Source organism: Perca flavescens, chromosome 13 (assembly GCF_004354835.1).
Source record: "Perca flavescens isolate YP-PL-M2 chromosome 13, PFLA_1.0, whole genome shotgun sequence".
Classification (NCBI taxonomy): domain Eukaryota; kingdom Metazoa; phylum Chordata; class Actinopteri; order Perciformes; family Percidae; genus Perca; species Perca flavescens.
The window spans coordinates 17445827-17465927 of record NC_041343.1 but is presented as its reverse complement, the minus strand read 5'-3'; the positions used below and the strand labels follow the sequence as shown (position 1 = coordinate 17465927).

Here is a 20101-nt window from a genome sequence, read left to right as displayed (position 1 = left end):
CAGCTGATAGCCAAAACAGGATGGAAAAAATATCCATCTTGCAACTGAAACACACACATTCACACACAAACACACACACATACATGTAGGAAAGCACACACTTTAACCTTTTTCCACATTCAACCCAATGAAATAATCAGCGGCATGGCCTAACAGAAAACCAGACAGAAAGTCATATCAGGTCATGTTATTGTATCAGAAAACGCATAAACATTAATCAAATCTAACAAAGCTAAATTTCTGAGGGTGAAAAGAGGTCAGTATGTTCCTAAGAGAAATGCTACAGGCTTACTTTTACTGGGAGACACTGGGAATTTGGTTCTTCTTTGGTTGACAAATCTGGAAAACTATCAAAATCTGTAATTATTCATCCCTAGCTCAGAATATGGGGTAGTGACTTAGCTTATTACTTATTAAATTCTCCATCAACTCTCGGGTTAGTGGTGCGCCGACAGCTGTTCTCCAAGAGAATGCCTTTGTATCATGTTACTCCATTATATGTCTTGTAGTAAGCCTGGGAATTAAGTCTGTCTGTCGTTTTAATTTGCTCTACAGACTTGAAAAGACATCAATACTCATCAGTTAATAATGGATGAAATCATAAGAGATGTGATAGATGGGTTTGAGGCTCCAAATGAATAAATTAACTTGAGGACTGATCAATAGCACTTTGATTCCCTGACAGAAATGTCAATGGCAAACAACACAGAATAAAACATTTTCATGAAGGAAAAAACTTTTCTCCAGCCAACTTTTTCTTTTTTTCCCTCCTTTTGTCTCACACCACCCACACACATCCAGCTTCTGAATCCCTTAACTTGCATAACACGTTGCACTACCTGCGCTGCGGTGCCCTCATACAGGTCTCAGCTCAGTGCAAGTGTTTGAAGTTACCAGAAGCTCAGATCATCTCGCTTACTTCATTAAAAACACATGAGACTCTACACAGACAAGCTCTCTCTTCCTCTTTTTGCTCAGCCCACTTGCCTTGAGAGCTCAGACACCTCTCATTCATCATGCACCCAGATGGACAGCAGTTCCAACATTTCATTCATCTTCGCTCATAGCCATTCCCACATTTATCTCTTCATGTGACTAATGAAATGAATATATCACTTTATTCAGAAACATGTGTGCATATAATGCATACACATGCCTGCACCAGTCATTTCCTCAATGGGGAAGAATCGATAAAGAGATCCGAGCAGAAATGTCTCTTCCGGCATCTGAAAGGATACAGTGCTGAAAAAGCTAGTCAATTAATCAATTAGTGGATAGAGAGAAAATGTATTAACAATGAAGACATTTTCACACCTGCTGGTTTTTGACATTTCATAGACTGAACAGTTAAAGGTGCAATATGTAATACTGACAGCTAGTGTTTAAAATAGTTACTGCAGTACAAATTCAAAATACTGGAGAGAGTCGTCTCCCCAGCCCCCTCCTTCCCAGACTCGAAGTTCACGTTGGTTGCCAGGCTGAGACGGCAGCATCCACAACAATGTTGCTAGAAGCTTGTCTCACATAGCCAGACATTACTTCACAGCACAGCGGAGTAGCTAACGTTAGATGCTGGCTATATTGACAGTCATAAAAGCCTGTGCTCACGCGGAGCTCTGTAACCAACTGACAGACACACTTTTTTGGCTAAGAACTACGCTAGGAACCGCTAAAAACAACAACCTCGCCATCCTCTCCACTCGACGGACAGACACACTTCCTCGGCTTAGAATTACGGTGAGAACCACTAAAAATACCACTACTTTGCAGTCCTCTCCACCCGACTTAACACACTTTATTGTCTTAGAATTACGCCAACAATCGCTAAACATGCTGCAAACTCACGGTCTTCCCGATTTACAGCCCCCCTCTCTTGGCTTAAAATAACTCATTGTTGTCGGCTATGGCCGCTGAACAGGCTATACGTTGTAAACAGCCGTGGCCCTCTTGCCTGGTCCTCCAGTAACGTTAGCAGTTAGCAGGGTTAGCATGGTGCCGTTAGCCAGAGCCAGTCAGGATCACTTTACTGGCTGTGTCTTAATTGTTTTTTTACGTTTTTACAGGTATATCTGGCAACCCGACCTGGCTGTCAAACTGGGCAGTTGATATGAACACACAGGCCAAAACACAAACAGAAATTCTGTCACGGAACGGAAATTTCAAAAGGAGAAATGCATTAGCATTGTTGTCAGAAAAGATAGTATTTCAGCTTAGCATGTTTCCTTAATATCTGATGACGCATTGGGGCCATTTTTGGATTTATTACACTAAATATATTACATAGTGGACCTTTAATTTATAAGTAAACAAAATAATTAAGAGATTTATTGCTGATGCAAATAGTCATTAGTTGCACATCAAAAGGCATATCTTTGTAAAAGTACTGTATATTCAAAGGCCACACTCTTGCGTGCATACATGCATGCACAGAAGCCAACTCACTTCTTCCATCCATCTACTGCAACAATGAGAAACCCAGAGTTCCAATGATCTAGCCACACTTTGGCATTCAAGGGCCAGTGTCTCAGGTCCAACCCACTGCGGAGAAGCAAAGGGTGGGGAAACTCGAGACAACGCCAATCTTTAGAGGACTTCCATCTGCAGCTTCCTCCAGGAATATAACAACCCATGTCAAGCAGTGATTATCCCAGATCTGAATCTCAAAGCCTGGTCTGGTTACGCTGGCCAGTTTGGATCAACATCTGTTGTCAAATTTAAAGATTACACTGTAGCAAGTTGAGACGTTTGAAACTTGGTATTTTTAAAGGGCTTGTCCAAAAGCAGTCCCTATGGGTTTGCAGACAGCACCTATACTGTCCTGCACTGTAAAGCTTTTTTTAATTTAGCCAGTGTCTGTAGTCTTTCCATTCAGCTGACCTGATCATTAAACTAACAGGATCCCTACAGCCGGGACCAAGACCGAATAACGATGAACTGGCCCTCAGAACAAACATGGAATTGCACCATCTGAAAACTCCAGCTAGTCAATCACTCTGCATCAGACAGGAGAGACCAGTCATTTCCTTTGATTGGTTGAGGCAGTCATACACTAATATCTTCTCCAGAGCAGCAGATAGATGGGCCTTCATACTGTAAGTAGGAAGGTAAGATCTATATTTCCCCAGGGGACAGACTACAGAACACAAATAAGCCTCAGTCTGAGCTAAAATAAGGTATGACTCAGGATTATTATGTATCAGGGTTTGATTCATTTAGCCAGACTTTATTTAATATGAACACGTTTCAACAGCCACACATTGCAAAGTATGAACTTGTACCTCATAATACAAACATTATCTCCTGAAGTTCTAGCATAAAGGAAAAATGAAACAATCAAGGATGGTACCCGCTGAGAAACTTGGAATATGTTAAAGGTCAAAGCCAAAATATGAAATTACAACCTGATGCCTTTATATTTGTTTAATTTTTAAAACTTATTGAAGAAATTCCACCAATGCATTGATATACTTAAAGTAAGGTCATTGAAACCCACACGATACAGCCGCATTTTTAAATTCAATGTGATTTATGGAAGCACTTTCTCTGCATGTAAGCACACACGCAGCTCAAATTTTACAATGGTGTAATTAAATTTCACGATTATAATCACAGCAAGATGGCAGACTTGGCGATTGTAGCTCCCATGGCAACCAAGAGGCCCTGAGGTTAAAGTTAATGAAATGTGGAGCAATCAGCAAAGGGGATTCCTTATCAATGGGAATCTTATTTTCTGACTCCACTACTAAAGCTATTAATAACTGCCTGGTCCTCCTGTGGATGGATGATGCAAACAGAAGTGGTTTTCCAGGAAACCAAAGCTACTCCATCACGCAATACTGCAGCTTAACACTGGTTATAGTTCACATGCTGCCTACTAAACATAAATTACATGAAATCCCCTCAATATTGAGTCTTTGGTTTATGTTATGTCTAACACTGGTCTGCGAGGTAAATAAAGACACCAACACAAACCCCAGTGAGTGAAAGATAGAGGGTAAATAATTCCACTAGTTACTTGTGGAGCCAGGGAAGGGGAAAAGAATCTTTAGATTTTTGGTTGGCTGTCATCTGTTACCCATTCAACACTGTGGTGAGTGTGTGTTGTATTTTCTATACTTGTGAGGACAAATGGTTATTTTGCCTTGCCTCATTTTAAGGTGTTGATTTAGCATTTAAAGCATGTGGTGTTGAGAGTTAGGATCTGGTTTGTTGGGGTATCGTGAATGGAGGAATATATAATCGAGTCAGGTAAGGTAAGGCTTGCGGAGGTCGGAGTGCATGTTGTGCGTGTGTGTTGTGTGTGTGTGTGTGTGTGTGTGTGTGTGTGTGTGTGTGTGTGAGAGAGAGAGAGAGAGGGTGAGGATGTGTGAAAGACAGAGAGAAAGAGAAAAGAGAGAGAGAGAGAGGGTGAGAGTAAGAGGGAGTCTCTGAGTCACTTTCCGATATTTGTAATCAGACTCTGATTTCCCATGCACAAAAAACAAAACCCAGGAAAAAACAATTCTAGGATACAATTAGACAGATTTTTGTTTGAGCTGCAACATTTGGGTGGGAAGATGCTTTCTGTTTTTTTCTTTTTCTCTGTTGGCAGCACTCCATAATTTGGGTTGATGAGCTGAAGCAGATATTACACTAAAGCCTTCACTCTCTGCAGTTTTCTCTGCAATATTTTACGAGTGGTATCTTTGTATTTTCTTAATCAACAATTCAAGTTTTAGACTTTGTGAGAAAGGTTTTATAGTCAAATCATGCACATAATTAAACTTCACTGAAAAAGACCACATTTTGTTCTTAGGTTTTGTGGGAGCCACAAAGAGGACAACAGTGTATACAGTATAAGTAGGATTTCAGTGTCAATGTGGGTGGTGGATGCACAATTTAATTACACTGTATATCTCCAGAGTTTAAAGTAAACTCTCAAGATTACTTGAGACTTGCAGAGCAGAAGAATAAAGCCTCAGCTTGGACATTCCCTAAAGTAATACCATTAGAGTAAACAATAAAGACCCTAAAGACTGTGGGTGGTGGTATTATATTTAATTTGAAAAAAGGCAAAATTGAAGAAAAGTTCAAAACAGATATTTAACTATATTTGCTAGCATGCCAGCATTATTTAGATGTAGCATTTTCAAAATACAAGTAGTAGAATAAGATGAAGAAACCAAGCCAAGTTTGATGCCACGTTGCTGCCAACATACACCCCCAATAACGCGATATACAATGAAAGGAATTGGGGTTGGAGTGTTATGGCTACTATTCAGTCACCTCCCCCAGAAATTGTAATATAAAGTCTTTGAGCAGATGCTGAGTATATGTATTTTGAACACAGCCCTGATGAGAATCCCCCTAAACCTGGCAGAGTGTGTATCATGCTCATCCATTCAGATGTACTGAACCACATTAAGTGCAAGGTAAACAGCAGACTGTTTACTTTGTTGATAAGCTCTACAAAAAGACTTGACACCGAACTGAATAAAGAGACGTCTCTACCTTGGCACACTTGTTATAGACAGTGTTAAAAAAAACTCAGGTAGTAATGGCAATAATGTGAATCATCACAGCTCTTCTTGATAAATAAAGGAGGATGAATAAATACATCTTATACAGGGAGGTCAGGGGTCAAGGTGGACACCTCAGCTCCCATACCATCATTAAATGGTGGTCTAGGCTCAAACTTGGAATTCTTCTTTTCATAATTGTATCCTCTAAAAATCTACATTATGACTTCAAGAATCAAGATAGAACTAAATTCTCTAGAAATGAATTAATTGCCACAATTGTAAAATATCCAAAGTCTTGCTCCTGTATATGATCTACTCTAAGCAGCTGATGTGAGCAATTATAAGTTGTTTGTACAAACATAAGCTCTACTCAGTTGCAGCCGCACCAACAGATATCCATATGGTTCCTGTTAGAAAATGTCTTGCTGCACGCCTCATCACTCTGCAAGAAACCAAACTCTTACTGGTTGTATGCAGACCTGAGGCTGAGGCCAGTATGCTGCAGAGCTGGAGCACATGAGACCATGTAAGTAGATAGTGTAATAATGCAAAGATCCGTATCCCTCCTCAGCAGAAAACCAGTAGCTGTGGATGCCAGCAGACACCAGATATGACTGGGATAACTATTGTGGTTAGGTACTTAAATATGCCCCTGGGTTCCCATTTTTAGCTTTTGGCCATGTAAACATATATAGACAGAACTGGCTGCTATAAATACACTTCATGTTTGAAAAAAATACAACTGTGTCAAAATGTATTTGCTGGATATATTAAAACTATCCTCTACTAAAAAATCCTCTTTGACTTCTTATTTTTGTATGTTTAATGTATGCGGTCTCTGGTCTCTGCTGAGCTAGTCCCCCTACAATGTTTGGGTTCTGTTTTCATAATCATACAGAAAATGGAAACCTACACCACCATCAGCAGAGATGGCCCTGCTGTAGCATATGGTCTAAGTGCCTTGCTCAAAGGCACACAACAGTACTTGAAATTCTCTCCACTAGTGACGCCTCACAGTCTTCATGAATCACACTGTCACATTAGTTGGTCTCGCCAGGAATTAGTCCAGATTATGCTGTATGAATCACTTGTATCACTGTATGGTGTTTCCCTTTAAGTGGTTCTGTCCTCCCTCCAAAACAAAGTGTATTCGCTCTAAGTTGGAAACCCAGATGAGGAAACCATTTACTGTCATCAAATAGTTCGATAAGACAAAATGAGCCTACCGGCCTACTAGAATAGACCTCCCTTTCATGTTTAGTATACATTTTTAAAAGGCTCCATTCTTTTCTCTGTTTCCAACCTGGCTATTTAGCTGGTTTGGCTGTGAATGGTAATCAATAATCAATATGAGGCTATGCAGCATCACCAGAATCCACTGATCTTGTATAATACTACTGTAGTCCCTCTTGTCTCCCAACATAGACCAGCTACCAGCTCCTGCATGCAAGGTGCAGATGCAGGGTGCACCCTTCTATATGGGGAACCAGAAGGGCCAATTTCTCTACCTTTATCTCCTACTGATCAGATGCATTTGTGAACACAGAGGTTGATAATAAAGGAGATGGTACTTACATGCATCTGACCCACTCCGCAGCTCTGGATGTGCACTCTGGATATCCCCTCCAAAACTGATTAGTATGCAAACGGGTTTCCAATTCCCCTTCAACGACAGACAATCCACCAGAACAAAATCTTGAATGGAGCTATGCTGGCCAGCTGGAGTGGTCTTTTTTTCTTCTCTTTTTTTACATAATATCCCCCACAAATGACAGTTGAGCCAATTCCACAGATTTTCTAATCCGGTAGACCGCCAGGTTTGGTTTACTCCTCCAGTGAAGGGTCTTTTTGCGTCTCCGTTCCCGTGTCAGGTGAGCGCGTTTGAATTAGCTGGAAAGCTCTACGGTTCCTTTGCTGTCTGCAGAAGAAAGGGGACGTCTGTGGCCCCGCAGTGCTCTGCCCGGTCTCTCGCTGATGTTAAACGTTTCTCTCCTCTTTCTCTCTCTCTCAGAATCCAGTCATTCAGGCAAGGGGTGTGTGTGTGTGTGTATGTGCTGAGACAGAGCCGCTTCACGGCACCGTGCACCTCACCGACTGAAAGCCGACTCCTCCGCCACAAGGCCCAGCCCCCCAACTCTCCTCCTCCTCCTCCTCCCTTAAGCGAGTTGGGTTGCTAATTTATTCGGGTAGCTACACAAAAGGGGGGACAGAGGAGAGGGAGGCAATGGGGAGTGAGCGGAGAGAGGAGATTAGAAGCAGACTTTGGTGCCCCCCAGCACCGTTCAGTGGAAGTAGTCTTAAAGACAAAGGAGCGCACCATGCGCCATCAAAAGAGGGGTTTATGCATGGTAATGAGTCATAACGTTACATTTTACAACACAAGCCTAGCTATAGATTCTATATATGTTTCATATCGGATTTAATACTGTGATATATTGCCAACTTGTATTAAAATCAGACATTTTAGAGTAGTATCCTTATTATTGAAGTTAAAATCAATGTATTCAATTTTAATAAGGTTTTAAATATCTGGATGTAAAAGCTATACTGAGATAAGTAGCAGCAGAGCTGGCTGGGCTGAGGTTCAGACACACACACACACACACACACACACACACACACACACACATACACACACACACTTTGGACTGCTAGCATCAGCACAGCAAGATGGGAGTCATTCATCACCCCAGATTTTAGGTCAAACCTACACCTGCTTCGCTGAAGCAGAGCAAGGGAGGCCGTGTGGAGGAGGGAGAGATGGTGTGGAGGTGGGAGGTGTGAACATGGGGAGGGGTCTGGGTGGGTGTTGGAGGCGGTGGCCAAGGACAGCAATCAATTCATCCCCTCTTGCTGTGGGAGACTACATGCCCAATGAGTGTGTATGTTGCAGTCAGTGAAGGGAAATGGTGCATTTCCCTTCCACCAGTGTCTACATTTACCCATATTGACCATGACATGATGTACAGACAGCATGGAATCAGGCTGATTTAACATTTTTACATCAATGACTGTTTCGTTAGTGGTGAATGCAAAAAGCAATCAGGGACGTGCACAGGTACAGGCGAATGTTGTCCGGGCAACAACCCATTTGCCCTTATTGGCTGAGTTACCCCTCTTGAGAAAAAAAACTAAATAATAGTGATGGGACAACCGGGAGTGATGCTGACTGACACCCAAGGGATGCAGGTTCAATCACCGCCAAAGTTAAGCCACACAGGAGTTTTTGTGTCATTTCATTTGTGGTTTCCTATTTCGATTTCTACTTGGGAATTTCCAACATCAATTTCAACTTGCAAATTTCCAACATTGATGTTAACTTGCAAATTTTCAATATTGATTTCAACTTGCGAGTAATAAAATTTCTTAATGATTAATTAGTTAGCACTTTTTTATTATTTAAACACTTAACAAAATGAGGAAAAAAAGATTTAAAGTGCCCATATTATGAAAAAATGACTTTTTCCTGGGATTTGGGTTGTTATTTTGTTTCTCTGGTGCTTCTACACGCATACAAACTTGGAGAAAAAAACATTCATGCTGTTTTGAGTGAGATATGGATTTCTGAATGTATCCTGCCTTCAGCCTCCGGTTGAGCTGGTCAAAATCGGCAGGGCCGTCTACGTCATTGGCTGAAACATTTGGTGTGTGCTAATCACTTTAGCTAATACCACATCAGCTAGCTGTTTCTCCAACTTCGGTCAGTACAAGGCAGGATTAGCCGGGATACTTCTTCTAAACGAGGGTGCACTTCCAACTTTGCGTGGAATACCTGCAGAAGAGGGACATGTAAGTAGTTGAATAGTGTTGTAGTAGTGTTTTGACATTGAGAACGAGGTGGCTAACCACTAGCAGCACTAGCGTCTAGCTAGTAGTCCTTACCTAGCTACTGCGCATGTGCAACTCCCAACAAAGATGGGATAGAAGTGCGATGTCTCACTCTGTAGCTAAAACAGAGAGCTCAACACACAGGGTGAAAAGAGGATCTGCAGCAATGTGCAGTACAACAAAAATATGGTGTTTTTTGAAAATGAAACCATGTAAACCTATTCTGGTACAACCTCAAAATACAATTATCAACCTGAAAATGAGCATAATATGGGCACTTTAAGACATTATCTTAATTGTATTTGCTAGATGGTGAGCCAAATGATTATGCCCAGAGCAGTGCAGAGTCAGAGTATGAAGAAAGGAAAGGACACAGACAGAATCAAGAATTGAGGAGAAAGAGACCATATCATTTTCATTGACTTGAGCTGGGGGGGTTAAAGCAATAGCCCCTCCAAATGTCTTTGCCCGTCCCTGAAAGTAATGATTTATGAAAGACAAACACACATAATGCCCTTGTTTCCTTATATTGTGACAGTGGTCACTTTGGAATTTAACCATCAGTCATGGCAGTATTAGTGTTATGTGGTATCTCTTAAAATGAACAAAGTATAAAAATCTAATCCCAGAGAAGCAACAAGCAAGAGAGCAGTTTGAAGTGCAGTTACTTTAGTAACATATTGTTTTCCTACAGTTAAATGGCAGCAGACAGTTAGTAATGATATCTTATGCTCTTTCTGTAATGACATAGATTCTTTAGGGAAGCCTGTATAGTAGTTTAAATCCTTTTCATTATGCAAAATATTCTTGGAGTGAAGAATAGCAAGTTTGTTGATATTTATTTTGACATCTCCACTTTACACTTTATCCACTATCTGTACATTTCATCCTCTCAGCTATTTAAAGGTCCCATATCATGCTCATTTTCAGGACCATACTTTTATTTTGGGTTTCTACTAGAACATGTTAACATGCTTTAATCTTCAAAAAACACTTTATTTTTCTCAAACTGTCAATCTGAATATACCTGTATTCACCCTCTGTCTGAAACGCTCTGTTTTAGCACCTGTCTCTTTAAGCCCTCCTTAACAGGCCAACTAAATTATCCTCAACAACATTCAACATCTATTTCATTATATTCCTGCACTATCAGTAGAAGATTTACGTGTATTTATATAGGATGATGGCATGTGTTAGATATGATTACCAATGGATACAATGTGTAATCCAACTCCTGTTCTCACCCTTTGGTTTTCACCTCCTGAACCCCAGGCCCCAGATACACTTGGATTTCTAAGAAAACATACCAAAGGGTTAACATGAAAGATGCAATTCATAGTCGAGATGGAAAATTATCCACCACAGTTGACTGTGCCGTGCCCCTGTTAGCTGTGAGGTATTATGAGGACTGTACGACACATGTCTTTGGAAATATTTGCTGCTTGTGATAAAGCCAGGTTGGCTGGAAAGCCCTGACATTTTAAAAGTCCTGATTTTTTGGAAATAGTAAATGCTTTTTTAAAGACACGACGTGTCAATCAATTTGAAAAAGAACACACCAGCTATTTGTTTTCTTTGTTTCTCACATACTTGTCCCCAGAATAAATAAATACATACCCCCAGATTCCCTTTAGAGCTTAATACTCCTCTTTCTTACATCTCACATCTGTCCGTTCTTCTAGAGTCTGCATTTGTCCTTGTGTGTGATTGCGACTGTGCTGTCTTTGTATGTGCGTGCGAGTGAATTTATTCGGCATCGATCTTGTTGTGTGAACACTTGCCACAGAGTTGCAATTACACAACTTTAACCAATAGCAGATGACTGAGGAGTGACACTTCTGGTGGGGCTCCCCACGATGGAGGAGACCAGCACAAGATTTATATCGTTGCCGCACACATTCATAAATGTAAAATTTCTCTCTGCCTCTCTGTCAAATACAAATACACATACACTCACATGTGCGCATACAGACATAAATCACCAACATGGAGTACTGTCAAAGGATTTCTTTGGCTCTTGTGTCTATCCTGTTTGTCAGTTCCTCCCTCTAACCTCAAAATCCACAGCCTGACCAGGATAACCCCGGTCCAAATTTAAAACCTTTAGCACACCTCCAAGATTTATAGTCTGCCAAATCTTAGATGAGCCTTGTATTTATTCCAATTTGATGCATTCATAACGGCACTGATTAAACTAGCAGTCACAGAGCTGTAAATTCCCAGAGACCCTTTAGAAATGAATTAATGGCCTTTCGAGCATCATCTGATATTTAAATATCTTGGAAATACATTGTGGTCACTGTGAACACAACATAGAAATAAGTGTGACATGGTGGTCAGCTAACATCTAGAAGCTGGGAGGTCAGTTGGAAATGTATCGTTGGGAGGTAATAGAGTGGCCTGTCTATATTGGCTGTATGATTGAACTTGTTGGCTGGGTCTCTCTTTCGCTCCTATGCAAACACACACAGTTGACCGCAGGACTGTGATGTGAATCAAAGCAGCAAATTAGCCAAATTGGCATGTTTGCATTTGCAGTGGACTGAAACAAATTTTTAGATTTCATCACTTAAAAAAAGCTGGTGAATAATGTAACATAACAAGTATTCTTCCTCTGAGCATAATCCTCTGGAAAATATGTCTGAAATAATTCCTTGACTGGCAAGCAACACAATACCCTAGCTCTGTATATCCTGGCCGCTCCTTCCAAAAAAGGGCTTAATGTGTCTCCTTCCACCATGTCTTATTTCATTCAACTGCTATCACTTCATCTCTCTGGATTCAGTCCTTTTCCTGACACACAAGTTCATATCTATAATATTGCACATACATTAACTTTCTTATTTTTGTCACTTGACTCTGTCTCTTTCTCCCTTGACCATACAGACGACTCTGTGTCTGTGCAGGTGTCATGCCCCGGCTATCTGATCCACCTTTCCTGTGCGGCAGGATGGGATGAGGTCACAGCTCCCCTCTGTGACTCTGTGCCAAGAAAATAAAAGAGTGGTGGCTTAATCAGACCTTCCTTTCCCATGTCCAAAATATCACTGTCTGGCCTTCATCAGGGTTTCATTCTAAAAGAGTTGTGTAACTCTTGTGAGCAAAGAAAACCAATTATTCACAGTTCAACATTTTAAAGTATAAGTATGGCAGTATTATATATTTTGTATTGTCAACAAATCCCATGAAAAGACCAAAGTAAACAATGAATTGTGCCTAATAACAAGCACTGCCTGTGCAACCGAAATCTACAGTTTATTCCATTGTTGTCCAAAAACTATTAAAACACATAAATGAGCAACATCTCAGAACAATGAACATGGGCATTGTTTTCGTTTTTGAATGAATTCCCTATGCTTTCCAGCTTAAATACTCTCAAGCTGAAATATGTATCAATATGCAGCTGAAAATAGTCCAAAAATGAATACACTATATACTTGAGTAACACTTGCTATAAAACAGTGCTGTTTTTTTTGTTTTTTAACCTTCTTTAAAAGTGAACAACTTGGGGCTGAGTGCCAGTAGGAAAGCCAGAAAGCATTAAGAGGAGGAGAAACAGGTTGTTGGTTTTGGGCTTTTCATGGGATTTGTTTACAATAAAGAAAATATAGAGTAACAACATACTTCCTAACTCTAAAGCAAGTTTTATCTTCACGCTAGAAACCAGTGTGCCACATTTTTAAATATTGAAATATTGTTCTCGCTTCACCTTTACTCAGCACACTATAACACCATGGACACTTTCACTAGCTATTTTCTTTTTTCTCAAGTGCCTTCCTTTGCCACTGGCAACATATAGAGTTGTATTTGTCTTCATCTGTGCCTGCAGGGTATTCTTAGGGAGATTATTATAGCTTACTTTACTCTGAGGCTAGCCTGCCTACCATGCAACCACACACTAGCCCAATGACTTTGGCTCTAACTTCAAAGCTTTGCATTGTGCATTTCTGCAGATGTCACTAAAAGGGGACCAAGAGTTAAGTATTTAGGAATAAGATGTATTGAATGTAAATCCATGGGAGAACTGAATTTGTTTTACCAGCAGCCCAAAAAAAATCTCTGTTTCCATTTTGTTGGGTGTTGGCACCACATTTCCTGTTGGCTATGTGTGGTTTCCTCCAGACATTTTTAGCCGTTTCAGTGATTTTTACATGTGCATTGTTTATGCGAGTTGTCTGTATAGACATGTGCAGCTTTAGGACTATTTCAGGGAGAGACTGAGGATAAATAGACTGAGGGATGACTGAGCAGGAAAAGGGCATTGTTATTAGGAGCTCAGTGAGCTAGTACTTCCCCAGAGCTTCACAGAATGATATCACACAAAGTGTTCCACATCCAAATGGAAATTATGTCTGAAATAAAATGTTTAAAGTTGTGATATCATCATGGCAGCCACTCAACCCTAAAGTACCTGCTATAAACAGCACAGTAGGCCTACTTTCCAAAGGCCTTCATTAAATCCTCTTTTCACTCGGGGGAAGATTTCTGCTAATTCGGTGCTACATTTTTCAGCCTTATCTTGAATTACGTCATCTCCATAATGTGCTTAGAGTTGAAAGAAATGTTAAAATCCTTCTCTGACTGAACTGTTATACCTAAGTAGACTCTACTTCAGAGGCTGGCTCGCTTCCACTTGGCAAGCTCCACCTGAACAAGGCCTCCCAGCATTAGCTGAACTTTTTCTGAGAATCTTATCTTATACATTCAAGCATGAAGGTTGTAACTTTTTTCTTATCGAGCAGTCATCTTCAAGTAAAGAGTGAAAACAGGAAAACAGCAGTCCAGGTTTAACACCGCAGTTGTAATGTCCCTCACGTCTCTCTCTGTATCTTTACATGCAGGCTGATATCAGAGCGGGAGATTAAACATTCCTTTGACGAGCTTCCAGGTTTTGTATATTGGAGGAAATTTATGGCTGACAACCCATCTGAGTATTTAACCTTTGTTGCACTCACTTCTCTTATATCTCTTTTATAAATATAACTTACCAGGTGTTATCATGGTTTATACAATTTTGTTTCGATTTCTTGTCAAAAACAAGTTCTGTAAGGTACAGAGTCCACCACTGGACGCATCTTAATTTTGCCACACGGACTAGCTGCTCCAAGGAAATCATTTCGGAAGGCATGCAAGGTTTAAATATCAATGTCTCTGATCCAAGAAGTGTTTTGCTCTTGGTTGTTCATCTCTTCACTTGAGTCTCTTTTTGTGATGACGCACATTCATAACCCTCCTTTTTCTTTACATCACTATCCCGATCTCTTTCTATGCATGACTTCACACAATACCTGCAGATTGCATCCTCCTTCTGCACTCTTCCCTCTCTTCCCCTCCTCGCTAATTTATTTTTCTGTGACACCTCCCTTCCTCCCTCTATCAGAATGTTTTATTGTTACAAAGCAAATACCCCAAGCAGGCAGATCCACTAAATCAGGATGGCCTCGATTGAAGAACTGAGATTGTTTAGGCTGTGCGGAAACTATTTAGCTGCTGGCTGACCGGCTGCTATAAAACCTTGGCAACCATGAAGCATAGGCTTACAGTAATGGAACTAAAAAAAAGAGATATTTTGTAATTGCGCAGTTTGTGTGCAGATGTATCTATGTTACACTGATGAAACTATGAAACCTACTGTATGTATGACAGCTAAATCATCTATACAGTGTTGTGTCGTAATAGCAAACAGTGTTGTCAGTGTTGATCAAGGAATATTCCTTGGGAATATAATGGGAGAAAGCTGAAATGTCAGTGTTACTAAAAAATCTTTGTGCTGAAGGTAGACAGCTACAGCTGCTATGGAATACTCATACTGGTTCATTACATTTAGTGAATAGCTGCTGAAAGGCTTCTCTACCTCACAATGTGCTTCTAATACAAGCGTCTAGCAAACAGGAAGTAGCCAAAGCTGAGAACTTCCTGTATAAGCCCATCTACGGGCCAGCTTCTGCACTGGGCACAGGAGGTTCCTTAACATGTGTGTGTGTGTGTGTGTGTGTGTGTGTGTGTGTGTGTGTGTGTGTGTGTGTGTGTGTGTGTGTGTGTGTTTGCCATCCAGCATTCCATCTCCTCTGCTTCCTTCCCTGCCCCTGGCCTGCTGATGCACGGCATCGTGGGAAAGAGTGAGTCGCACCTCTACACACCACCCTAGCTCACTCACCACACACATAAAGCAGCAGAAACGCGGACAGAGTTAGTGGGTGTTGCGAGCCAGATGTGTTGCCGCGTGGAACTGTTATGAAATTCTGCCGTTAATGTGCCAACGCAATTCCATATTGAGTGAATCGATAAGGAGTCTCTGTGTGTGTGTGTGTGTGTGTGTGTGTGTGTGTGTGTGTGTGTGTGTGTGTGTGTGTGTGTGTGTGTGTGTGTGTGTGTGTGTGTGTGTGTGTGGTGGGGGGGGGGGGGGCTGTATACAATTTTAACTAATCAGATTTTTCTTTGGTTAATGTTCTGCACCAGATAAATAGCCCTAAAACAAACAAAACACACACTCCCTACTGTTCATCCCTACTTCCACAAAATAAAATGTGCAGCTTATGTGACAACAATGAAGCTACTCTTGTTTATGGATACGTGTGTGGTGCATGTGTTATGGGACAGCCTTGGCTCAGCCTGTAGTCAGAGACTTTAGAGGAAGAGGAAGATGAGAGGGTCAAGTGCGTCAGGGGATATAAGTCGTTCCTCACGTTGCGTTTGTGGATTAGCTGCTTCCTGTTTATTGTTGCACCGTAGTGTCGTCCCATGATGATAACAAGGCTTTGACTTTTGACTCTGGCGGAACAGAAGCACATCCTGCGACGGATGCTATATTGTTCAGTGCCTCGTCACACCTCATGACATGACCAGTGTGACCTGACACCTACTCACATTAGAACAGTTTGTACGTCATAGTGGATCATAGTGCAGCATATGATTGAATGGCTTTTATTTAAAGTAGGTTTTTATCTTTACATTATGATTAGTATATTTATTAATTACAACCATTGGCCCCCAGGCAGGATAATAATTAGCTGGATGTAGAAAAAATGCTGACCTTTGTATTTTCAGGGTTAACACTGACTCCCCTTTTATTTTTCAAAAGCAGCTAGCAACAAATCCAGCACCTTTTCCTTACTACTGAAACTAATGTATTCATAATAAGAGTTTGTATACAAAGATGATGTTGCAGGTCATTTTAACCCAGAGACTTTGATGTGGGTAGGTAGTTGTTAAGTTTGCCCTTTATTTTGTTTGCATTTTTTTGCAATTTGACTGTCTTTCAACACCCATTTAGAACGAGGTGTGTGTTTGTAAAGGAGGAGAAGCTTTGCTCCTCTTTACTGTTGTAATGTCATCTCTTTGACACTACACTACAAAATGAGCTCCAGAAGATTTGCAACTGAAGAAGTTTTAGCACATATTTTTGATGGTAATCGTGATGTAGAGGAAGAGGTTTCAGAGTCAGAGGATCTTTCAGAAACTGAGGACAATGCTATTGTTGATCCGGATCTTTTGAGCAACAATGTCTCTGGAGTCATTTCATGTGATCACTCGGGTGTTCCACCACACCAGAGCTGGTTGACGTAAAAGAGACAAACTAGCTGCAATCAGAGATGTAAGGGATAAATGGGTCAAAATTGTACCTGTCTTGTACAATCCATGTCCCCATGTCACTGTAGACGAAAGCTTTGTTCAATTCAGGGGGCGCTGTCCCTTGCCACTGCCAAGTATGGCATCAAAATATGGGCATCCTGTGATGCCAAATCCAGCTATGCATGGCATATGCAAGTGTAAAACAAGAACCTCATGTGAAATGCAAGAGTTACATCTGCAGAGAGTGCACAGTTACACTCTGCCCATCATGTGGAGAGTAATGGAAATGTGAAAAGAATATTTTGAGAAAATGGGACAAGTTCCATGAAAAAAAATGTTGTGATGAGGAAAAAATGTTTGCTAAATTGAGTGTATTTACACCTTACGGGTCATTTTGACCCGTAACATCATCAATGTAATTTTTTTTCAACATAATACAAGGGTTAAATCCCCAAACATTTGGTCATAAATTAGCACAGTTTACAGTATTTGAATTGTTGCTTGTCTTTTCCAAAGAGGTCTTTGAATGCCTTTCATACATTGAATGCAACTCAACATAATCTGGCTTTAACATACATAGCACAAAACTATCCATAAAGTAAAATCTGTTTGTTTTTTTAAATAAAGCTGAGAGTATAAGTTTACGTGAAGACAGAAGGAGTTAATAGATTATATTCAGTGTTTTATGATACACTGTTCTCAAAACGTTGCTTATCTTCTTGGAATCAGAGAGCAGGAACTTAAGGCCACTTTGAATCTGGAAAATGGTCAAGAAAAACTCAAAAATCGGCTGTGTAACTCTCACAGCTGTCTGTGGCTGGAGCCAGTGCAGAAGCTGGAGAATTTTCTGTGTCCCTCCTAGAGTGTGATTTATGTCCAAACTAGTGATCTCCCACTGCTCCGATTTTGTTTGGTTGTTTGTTTTTTGGAAGAGTTTATACTTTCTTTTCCAATAAATTGCTCGCTGCAGGACAATAATCAAGATAAGGTCATGCTGGGTTCCCAACCAGTGCCACACACAGTACAGGTCACAATATGTTTACAGTATGGACTGTGTGAGCTTTTAGAGGGATTAGGGCCAGGAGATGGAAAAGCTCCAACAAAGCTCATATTTGTTCATAAGGACGTTTGAGGTAGTTTGGCAAAGTGACAAAAGTATACAGAGACTTAGAGAAAGATGGATAGCAACAGTGAAGTTAAGCAGAGGCTACTGTTAAAAAAACCAAACACAGGACAAACCAGAGAAGCTCGGGGTCTGTACAGGAGCATTTTCTATGAGAACTGACCACTGGATGCAAATTCAAAGGCATATTTTAGACTGCAGAAAGGACTCTCTGCTCTGTCAAATGTTGCAGCTATTAACAAAGCTTGCATGAGCGGAATATGACAAAATAAAAAACTTTGAAAGGCCGTTCCAAACAGTCTAAATAACAAGCTGAGATTGATTTAATTCTGGTTCTGAAACCCCCTCAGCACTACAGAGTGTCTCTATTAGATCTACTTTGGAGCATTCAGGGCGTGTCGGCCCCTGAACAGGGGGTTATTCATCTCTACTTCATCGAGTACATCTCCACCGATGTAGAGATGTGACCTGTTCTTGTCCCTGAGCATGTGACCTGGACCGTGTAGTCCGCATCATCCAAGGTCTTCTTTTACTAAATGGTTCATGAAGAGAGAGACGAACATAATTTCGTAAGCACATTTAAACAGTCCTGGGTGCATTGTAAACATGGTTAACAAGGTTAAGTCCAGACTCCACACTGATAAGAGCTGGAGACGGACAGGAGCCACTGATGATGTGGTATTTGTTTTTCAAATTCAGTTTATAATGCTAGTCGTGCTGCTTCCCAAAACCATCTCACTAAACTTAGTTCAAATGTTAGTGTTCTTGTCTCCTTGTTTTATTACTCTGGAGGAAATAAAATACACAGTATTAGTACAGTAGTATAGTACACACACACTCAATAATGAGCAGTATAGCTTAACATCGATTCTCATTTAATCTCATTCTCATTTAATACTGTTGCAGTGTAAGAAATCATATAGGGTCAATAAACAGACAATAAAATGATTTATGAAATCAGTAAGCATATTTGTGACATCATGACTAAACTGCACCAAGCTCGTACCGTGTTTTGACCGGCGAGTCGGTCCTAAGAGGTTTTAACTCTCTCGTCCACTGGCAGCTTGGCAGTCAGCAAGACACAAATATTTACTGTGCCTTGTCTGCCATCTAAACACCTTTTCTACATGACATATTTATTCAATTATGCTTCATTTCACAGAGACAAAAAGATCACTACAAAGTCCCTGGCCAAGCTGTGAGCATTTTCCACCAGCAACTGTAGTCCCGATGGCTTTGATTCAAAACAGACGGAGAGAAACTTTGGATGCATGTGTGACGTTTGTTAACTACTCTGTGTAAACCATTTTGACTGGTGAGGAAATCATAAACACTACTTCTGCATGATTCAAGGTCCAGGTAGGCCACTTGGAGCCGACAGTATGGTGAGGTGTTTTTTGGAATAAGGCTTTTCACTTTCCAAAGAGCACTGTATTAGCTACCACCAGTGATTACCTACCACAAGGGAGGTATTCTCTAATTTACAGCCATATTTCTCTTTTATTAAACATTTGGTTTTTTAGCATGCATACCTCCACAAGTTCATGAATAGTCAGGCCACTAAACAATGTAGTGAGCTTTGTAGTATAGTTATTTGCAAATGCTCCAAAATATTTCTTCACAACCATAGACTGCAAAAAAAGGGTCTGCACTACAGCAATTGAAATATTTGCTACAGCTATTATTTCTACAATGTCTTTTAAATAATAACAAATGAATGAGATCACTATGGAAGTCCAAAGAAGCCATCACTGGCAGCTAATTTTTCATTTTTTCCCAGCATGCCTACTTCCATATGAGCTTGGAATATAATACATGTGGTTACATGGTTCAGCAAATGTGAAAAAGTGCTTTTAAAGATTACTCCGACATCTTGGAAGGGAAGCCCTTTGATCAAATGTGTGTTGTAGGACAAGAAGTGTGGTTTTTGTTCCACCTCTATCTGTTTATATCACTACACTGCATTCTAATACTTAGTTATACTATGCATGATTAGTGGAGGGTTCAGCATAACATCGCACAGGGCCCATGAGCACAATTGGATCTGCCTGCTCTGATGTTGGCACGCAACACTAAG

At 40.6% G+C, this 20101-nt stretch overlaps 1 protein-coding gene across 1 annotated transcript in view; it reads right to left on the bottom strand.

The window, feature by feature from the left end:
* The window catches only part of dchs1b (dachsous cadherin-related 1b), an 84161-nt gene extending 76520 nt beyond the window's left edge, over positions 1-7641 (bottom strand). The window contains exon 1 of the mRNA XM_028594854.1: positions 7077-7641. The gene's annotated coding sequence lies outside the window, so the exon portion shown is untranslated. The remainder of the gene's footprint in view (positions 1-7076) is intronic.
* Between the last annotated feature and the right edge of the window lie 12460 nt (positions 7642-20101).